This window comes from Ursus arctos, unplaced genomic scaffold, assembly GCF_023065955.2.
Source record: "Ursus arctos isolate Adak ecotype North America unplaced genomic scaffold, UrsArc2.0 scaffold_24, whole genome shotgun sequence".
Taxonomy (NCBI): domain Eukaryota; kingdom Metazoa; phylum Chordata; class Mammalia; order Carnivora; family Ursidae; genus Ursus; species Ursus arctos.
Genome location: NW_026622919.1, coordinates 31,698,692 through 31,708,435, shown reverse-complemented (window position 1 = coordinate 31,708,435; position 9,744 = coordinate 31,698,692).

Genomic DNA, 9,744 nt, shown 5'->3' with positions numbered 1-9,744 from the left:
TTCCTGGGCTGCAAGATTGGTTCAACATCAGCAAATCAATCAATGTGATACACTACATTAATAAAAGAAAGGACAAGAACCATATGATCCTCTCGGTAGATGCAGAAAAAGCATTTGACAAAGTATAATAGCCTTTCTTGATTAAAACTCTTCACAGTGTAGGGATAGTGGGTACATACCTCAATATCATCAAAGCCATCTATGAAAAACCCACAGCAAATATCGTTCTCAATGGGGAAAAACTGAGAGCTTTTCCCCTAAGGTCAGGAACATGGCAGGGATGGCCACTATCACCACTGCTGTTCAACATAGTACTAGAAGTCCTAGTCTCAGCAATCAGACAACAAAAAGAAATAAAAGGCATCAGAATTGGCAAAGAAGTCAAACTCTCACTCTCTGCAGACTCTTTTCATGTGGAAAACCCAAAAGACTCCACCCTAAAACTGCTAGAACTCATACAGGAATTCAGTAAAGTAGCAGGATATAAAATCAATGCACAGAAATCAGTTGCATTTCTATACACTAACAATGAGACAGAAGAAAAAGAAATTAAGGAGTCGATCCCATCTACGATTGCACCAAAAACTGTAAGATACCTAGGAATAAATCTAACCAAAGAGGCAAAGGATCTGTACTCAGAAAACTATAGAATACTCATGAAAGAAACTGAGGAAGATACAAAGAAATGGAAAAACATTCCATGCCCATGGATTGGAAAAACAAATATTGTGAAAATGTCTATGCCACCTAGAGCAATCTACACCTTCAATGCAATCCCTATGAAAAAACCATCACCTTTTTTCACAGAAATGGAACAAATAATCCTAAAATTTGTATGGAACTAGAAAAGACCCAGAATAGCCAGAGGAATGTTGAAAAAGAAAACCAAAGCTGGTGACATCACAATTCCGGACTTCAAGCTCTATTACAAAGCTGTAATCATCAAGACGGTATGGTACTGGCACAAAAACAGACACATAGATCAATGGAACAGAATAGAGAACTCAGAAATGGACCCTTAACTCTATGGTCAACTTATCTTCAACAAAGCAGGAAAGACTATCCAATGGAAAAAAGACAGTCTCTTCAACAAATGGTGTTGGGAAAATTGGACAGCCACGTGCAGAAGAATGACACTGGACCACTTCCTTATACCATACACAAAAATAGACCCAAAATGGATGAAAGACCTAAATGTGAGACAAGAATCCATCAAAATCCTAGAGGAGAACATAGGCAGGAACATCTTCAACCTCAGCCACAGCAACTTCCTGCTAGACACGTCTCCAAAGGCAAGGGAAACAAAGGCAAAAATGAACTATTGGGACTTCATCAAGATACAAGGCTTTTATACAGCAAAGGAAACAGTCAACAAAACCAAAAGACAAGCAACAGAATGGGAGAAGATATTTGCAAATGACATATCAGATAAAGGGCTTGTATCCAAAATCTATAAAGAACGTATCAAACTCAACACCCAAGGAACAAATAATGCAATCAAGAAATGGGCAGAAAATATGAACAGACATTTCTGCAAAGAAGACACATAAATGGCCAACAGACACATGAAAAAGTGCTCAACATCATTCGGCATCAGGGAAATACAAATCAAAACAATGAGACACCACCTCACACCAGTCAGAATGGCTAAAATTAACAAGCCAGGAAATGAGATTTTGGCAAGGATGCAGAGAAAGGGGAACCCCCCTACACTGTTGGTAGAAATGCATGCTGGTACAGGCACTCTAGAAAACAGTATGGAAGTTCCTCAAAATAGAACTACCCTATGACCCAGCAATTGCACTACTGGGTATTTACCCCAAAGATAGAAATGTAGTGATCCAAAGGAGTACCTGAACCCCAGTGTTTACGGCAGCCATGTTCACAATAGCCAAACTAAGGAAAGAGCCCAGATGTCCATCAACAGATGAATGCATAAAGAAGATATGGCATATATATACAACGGAATAGTACCCAATCATCAAAAAAATGAAATCTTGCCATTTGCAACAACGTGGATGGAACTAGAGGGCATTATGCTAAGCAAAATAAGTCAATCAGAGAAAGACAATTACCGTATGATCTCACTGACATGTGGAATTTAAGAAACAAGGCAGAGAGAGGATCATAGGGGAAGAGAGGAAAAAATGATACAAGATGAAACCAGAGAGGGAGACAAACCATTAGAGACTCTTAATCTTAGAAAACAAACTGAGGGTTTCTGGAGGAGAGAAGGGTGGGGGATGGAGTGGCTGGGTGATGGACACTGGGGAGGGTATGTGTTTTGGTGAGCACTGGGTGTTGGGTAAGACTGATAAATCACAGACCTGTACCCCCGAAACAAAGAATACATGATATGTTAATTTTAAAAAAATTTTTTTAAAAAGAATACTTTTAACATAAAAATTAATCTGTGAATAGAAACTATATTATAAAATGGAAATGGACATAGTTTTACTTCTGAAAGTTGGTGAATAGTTCTAGTCATCAGTGAAAATAAGTATGATGCTTAATGTTTCCTGAGATAGGTTAATGCACAAAGACATAAGAATAAAGCATAATGAGAAATTTAAGAAAACAACAACAGAAATACAGATTTTGGAGTCAATTGGTATGAATCCTCAATTTGCCGCTATAAGCTGTGTGACTTTAGCAAGTTATATTAGTTCCTAATGTTTGTTTGCTTATCTGCAAAACTGAGATACTTCCTACTTTCAGAAGGTTGTTAAATGAGTTTAATGAGATATATACTAATTGATACTTGATATATCCTATTGATTCTCTTTCCCTGTCATGTCCTGTCAGGTGGCACTTACTTTGATCATTTTATATAAAAATTCTTCCTGCTTAGTATGAACAATTCATCTTACTTCAACCATACATACATATATAAATGACAAAAGCATCATCTTTGCATCATTATAGTATTATCTTTACATTTTCTATGCTTTATTAACATACAGCCCATAAAAGAAATGCAACTGAAAATCATTGAGCTAATTTTGAAAATATAGCAACTTTATTTTTAGTTTACTAATAAAGCATGATATATTTTAAATCTTTAATGATAATAAGCACTTGCTATATGCCAGGCACTGCGCTAAGTTTCCTTGCATATAATTTGACACCTGATGCTCACAATAATCCTATCATTACTTGACAGATGAAGACACTGAGGTTTAAGGAAGTTAGCTAACTGGTCCACTATTATCTTGGGCCAAATCCAGTACTACATTGATAGAGGTGACATGTCTATCTCATATTAGGCTCTTGTTCATGACTTTTCCATTATAATGGCTCCTATCACTATCTAATATTTCTTTTTGGAGGCTATGGAAACACAAAGGAAATTCTGAACTAAAAGTTTTAAAACTAGACACATACAACAAATCTTTAAAAAAAAACTTAAAAAATAAAAGACAAAAGCACAGGTTGTTTTTCTTAAAAACAGAAAAGTATCTACCACTCTGATTTTCTACTTTTTCTTGTTAAAAATTAGGATAGAAAAAATTGATTAAGATAAAACCACATGGGGCACCTGTGTGGCTCAGTAAGTTAAGCATCTGCTTTCAACTCAGGTCATAATCTCAGGGTCCTGGGATTGAGCCCCACAAAGGATACCTGCTCAGCAGCGAGTCTGCTTCTCCCTCTCTTTTTCTGATCTCTCTCAGTTTTGCTCTCTCAAATAAATAAATAAAATCTTAAAAAAAGATATAACCATACGATCATGCCAATAAATGCAGAAAAAAATTCAACAAAATACAACATGCTTTCATGATAAAAACTCACAACAGAGCAGATTTAGAGAAAACACACCTCAACATAATGAAGGTCATACATGAAAAACCCATAGCTAACATCATACTCAATGATGAAAAACTGAGAGCTTTCACTCTAAGATCAGAAATAAGACAAGCATGTCACTCTCACCACTTTTATTCAACATAGTACTAAAAGTCCTAGCCACAGCAAACAGAGAAGAAAAAGAAGTAAGAGACATTCAAATTTGTAAGGAGGAAGTAAAACTTTCCCTGTATGCAGATGACATCATACTATATACAGAAATCCCTAAAGACTCCACCAAAAAATTAAACTGATAAAACTAAACTGATACATGAATTCAGTAAAGTCACAGGATACAAAATTAATATACAGAAATCTGTTGCATTTCTATACACTAATAATGAAGTCACAGAAAAAGAAATTAAGAAAACAATTCCATTTACAATTACATCAAAAATAGTACAATACCTAGAAATGAATTTAACCAAGGAGGTGAAAGATCTGTACTCTGAAAACTATAAAACACTGATGAAAGAAATTCAAGATGACACAAATGGAAAGATATTCCATGCTCATGGACTGTAAGAACCAATATTATTAAAATATCCATACTACCCAAAACCATCTATTTAATGCAATCCCTATAAAAATACCAAAAACAGAGGCGCCTGGGTGGCTCAGTCAGTTAGGCATCCAACTCATAATTTTGGCTCAGGTTATGATCTCAAAGTTGTGAGATCGAGCCCCATGTCAGGCTTCACACTGGGCATGGAGCCTGTTTAAGATTCTCTCTCTCTCTCCCTCTCTCTCTCTCCCTCTCTCTCCCTCCCCCTCCTTCTGCCTCTCCTCTACCCCCCACCAAAATTTTTTTCACAGAATACATAACTACTAAAATTTGTATGGAACCACAAAGACCCTGAAGAGCCAATACAATCTTGAGAAAGAAGATCAAAGCCGGAAGTTATCATAATTCCAGATATCAAGATATACTTCAAAGCTATAGTAATCAAAACAGTATGGTACTAGCACAAAAACATGAACAGAACAGAAAGTCCACAAATAAACCCATGCATATATGGTCAATTAATCTATGAAAGATCATACAATGTAAAAAAGTCTCTTCAACAAACGGTGTTGGGAAAATTGGATCGCTACATGCAAAAGAATGAAACTGGAAACTCTGAACAAACTAAAAGTTTCTTACATCATACACAAGAATATATTCAAAATGGGTTAAAGACCTAAATGTGAGACCTGACATCATAGAACTCTTGACAAAAACATAAACGGGGCGCCTGTGTGGCTCAGTCAGTTAAGCGTCTGCTTTTGGCTCAGGGTCCTGGGATCGAGCCCTGCTCAGCAGGGAGCCTATTTCTCCCTCTGCAGCACCCCCACTCATGCTCTCTCTTGCTCACTCTCTAATAAATAAATAAAATCTTAAAAAAAAAGAAGAAAACATAAACAGTAATTTCTTTCACATCAGCCTTATTAGCAATGTATTTCTAGATATGTCTCCTCAGGGAAACAAAAGCAAAAATAAACTATTTGGGGGGCGCCTGGGTAGCGCAGTCGCTAAGCATCTGCCTTCGGCTCAGGGCGTAAACCCAGTGTTCCAGGATCGAGTCCCACATCGGGCTCCTCCGCTGGGAGCCTGCTTCTTCCTCTCCCACTCCCCTGCTGTGTTGTGTTCCCTCTCTCGCTGGCTGTCTCTCTCTGTCAAATAAATAAATAAATTCTTTTAAAAAATGAATAAATAAATAAATAAATAAACTATTTGGTCTACACCAAAATAAAAAGTTTTTGCACAGTGAAGGAGACTATCAGCAAAATGAAAAGGCAAACTACGAAATGAGAGAAGATATTTGTAAATGATATATATGAGATAATGTGTTAATATTCAAAATAATAAAGAACTTACAGGGGCACCTGGGTGGCACAGTTGGTTAAGCACCTGCCTTCAGCTTGGGATTGGGTCCCGGGATTGAGCCCCACATCATCAGGCTCCCTACTCAGTGGGGAGCCTGCTTCTCCTTCTCCCACTGTTGGCCCCCCTCTTCGTGCTATCTCATGCTCATGCACTCTTGCTCTCCTCAAATAAATGAATAAAATCTTAAAAAAAAAAAAAAAAAAGAGGGGCGCCTGGGTGGCACAGTGGTTAAGCATCTGCCTTCGGCTCAGGGCGTGATCCTGGCGTTATGGGATCGAGCCCCACATCAGGCTCCTCTGCTATGAGCCTGCTTCTTCCTCTCCCACTCCCCCTGCTTGTGTTCCCTCTCTTGCTGGCTGTCTCTATCTCTGTCGAATAAATAAATAAAATCTTTAAAAAAAAAAAAAAAGAACTCATACAGTTCAACACACACAGACACACACAAATAATAATCCAATTTAAAATGGGCAGAGGACCTGAATAGACAGTTTTCCAAAGAAGACTATAGATGGCCAAAAGACATATGAAAAGATGCTTAACATCACTAATCATCAGAGAAATGCAAATCAAAACCACAATGAGATGTCACCTTACACCTGTCAGAATGGCTAAGATCAAAAACACAAGAAATAGCAAGTGTTGACAAGGATGTGGAGAAAAAGGAACCTTCCTGCACTATGGTGGGAATGCAAATTGGAGCAGCCACTAAGAAAGACTCTTAATTTCCTCAAAAAGTTAAAAATAGAAATACCAAGGGCACCTGGGTGGCTCAGTCGGTTAAGCGTCTGCCTTCAGCTCAGGTCATGATCTTAGGGTCCTGGGAAAGTCTTGCATCAGGCTCCCTGCTCAGCGAGGAGTCTGCTTCTCCCACTCCCTCTGCCACTCCCCCTGCTTGTGCTCGCTCCCTGTGTCAAATAAACAATAAAATCTTAAAAAAAGAAAAAAATACCATATGATCCACTCATTCCACCACTGGGTTTTTACCCAAAGAAAATGAAAACACTAATTTGAAAAGACATATGCACCCTTATGTTTATTGCCGCCTTATTTACAACAGCCAAGATATGGAAGCAACCCAAGTATCCATCCATAGATGAATGGATGAAGATTATATATATATGTGTGTATATATATATACACACATACATATATATATAATATATAATATTAATATAATATTATATATAATGGAAAAAGAAGGTATACATTAAAAAAGAGAAAGCATACATATACAATGTAATATTACTTAGCCATAAAAAAGAATGAGATCTTGCCATTTGCAGCAACATGGATGGAAATGGAGGGTATAATGCTAAGTGAAATAAATGAGAGAAAGACAAATACCTTATGATTTCACTCATGTGGAATCTACAAAACAAAACAAATGAACAAACAGAAAAAAAAAAAAGAGAAAAAAGATTCCTAAATACAGAGAACTGATGATTGCCAGAGGGGAGGTGGGTGGAGGGTTGGGGACAAAAAAGAAAATGCTTATTAAAGGTCTAGTGATGTAGGACAGTCTTATTTATTTAATAGTTTAATAAATGTTTCCTACCATTCGACGTCAAAAACTATCAACAGATTAAATGCATCTTTCTTACAGAAATGGCATTTTTATCTATATGAGTCCTTGATGAGATCTATTCATGGTAGTGAATATTTCTTTTTTTTTAATTTTTTTTAAGATTTTATTTTGAAGTAATCTCCACACCCAACATGGGGCTCAAACTCATGACCGCAAGATCAAGAGTCACATGCCCTACTGACTGAGCCAGGCAGGCACCGTAGTGAATATTTCTAAACTCCAAAACTTAACACAAGAACTGCTCCTGTCAGAAATTATGATGTTTAGTACTTAGGGGTTTTATAACAAAAACCATATAGAAAATGGTCTTGATTCAAATAATTTAATTTTTTTCTACTGAAAACATATTCTATGTGTTTTAAATTCTACCTTTCTCTTTCGTAAGTAGTGAGACCTTTCCAAAAGGGGAGCATAATTTTACATTTTTGTATAGCTTTTTCTTCACATACCTGCCAGAAAAGGGGACTTAACACTAATAATGGTAAGTATTTTGCTCATATTATACATTTATTTAGGATTTTCCTTCCTGAAACCATGATTCTGGATCCTATTGTATTTTCCACAGATGGGAAGACAAGCTAGAATGACATAAGTTAACAAAGAAGAAAATGTAACAGTATAAGTACCAAGTATTTGATGTCAATCCATTCATTGAAAATCATAGTCAATATATTTACAGAATGAATTACCAATTCTCATCCTAATAAACTACAGTCATCCCTCCTTATCTGTGAGGGATACATTCCAACACCCCAAGTCGATGCCCGAAACTGTGGATACTACTGAATCTTACATATGTTTTTCTTATACATACATACCGATAACAAAGTTTAATTTATAAATTGGGCACAATAAGAGATTAACAATAATAAAATAGAATAACAATATACAGTAATAAAGTTATACGAATGTAATATCTCTCTCTCTCTAAATAACTTACTATACCGTACTCAGCCTTCTTCATCTAAGGATGTGAGATGAAAAGTGCCTAAGTGATGAGATGTAATGAGGTGAATGACGCAGGCACTTTGATGTAGCATTAGGCTACGACTGACCTGACAATACATCAGGAGGAGGATCATCTGCTTCTGGACTGTGGTTGACTGCTGGCAACTGAAAGCACTGAAAGCAAAACTGCAAATAGGGGAGGACTACTGTATAAAATGACTCTTCACACCTATGCTGTTGCATTTGCAGAGTCCAAAACAAGCACATTATGCAGAAATCTAGGTGCTGTTTATTGAAAACATACGATATTGAAAAGAAAAACGAATCCTTTTTTAATGTTTAGTTAGTCTCATAATTGGCATACTTCTTTAAGGAATGGGATATGAGTCATATCACTCATTTGACAATTTGAATTTGTTTTTACAAGAAGACTATGGTCAAGATCAATATGTTAATTTATCTGAGAAGTCAAATTGAGGTGACTCTGAGCCTCATCCTAAAAAGTTATCTGAACTGATCTGGATCCATACTTAAGTAAGTCATATTCCTTTAGATTACCTATTCTTAAATATAAGTGCAATGATTTTACATAGACCCAATGATATTTGCTCTCTTTATATCAAAAGAAAAAAATATTCCCAGATCCCTAATGAACAGAAAATGTGAGTGCACATTGTTTTCCAATACGTGTAACACTACTAGTAAATTAACTTTCCTTCCTTCCTTTCAGAGGTATTTTGATAAAGTCACATATTATCACAAAATAACTGGAACAAAATTGTATTTGTACCTACAACTAGATCTGTGTTTTTATGGATGGCACCATTCGAGAGCAATGGCAAGAAGAATCTATAAAAGAATGTATTTTAATATTTTCTCAAAGAATTTTTGAGTATTATAAAATTATCATCCCTGATCATAATACTTGTAAACTGGAAAAGGTAGATGGCCTAGCTTTAAAAGATCAAATTTATTATAATACTAATAAAATTTAAGTGAATCATAACATGTAAAGTCAAAACTACTTTTATGCACTTGAAATGCCCTCCTCCTTCTCTTATTACCTCCATGTCTTGTAAAGATCTATGAAAATAGTGAAAAACTACATATAATTCACTAAAGGCTGCCTAGTGGACAATTAAACCTAGTTAAAGATAAATGTTTTGGTAAGAGGAAAATAAAACAGGAAGTCGGAGGGCATATCCTCCGTGGCTAATAGCAAAAGGTATAAAACATACCTAATTACTGAATCAAAAAGAGAGAAGAGAAAGATGGAGCAGATGAATATTTAAAGAAATAATAACTGAAAATTCCCCAAATCTGGTGAAAGACATAAATTTCAGATTCAAAAACTTAATTAAACCCCAAGCAGAAGAAATACATAGATAACCACATCTAGGTATATCATAGTCAAACTGATAAAAATCAAGTATGATGAGAAACTCTTAAAACCCGCCAGAAAAAAAAAAAATTACACAATCCAGTTGACTGATAACTTCTC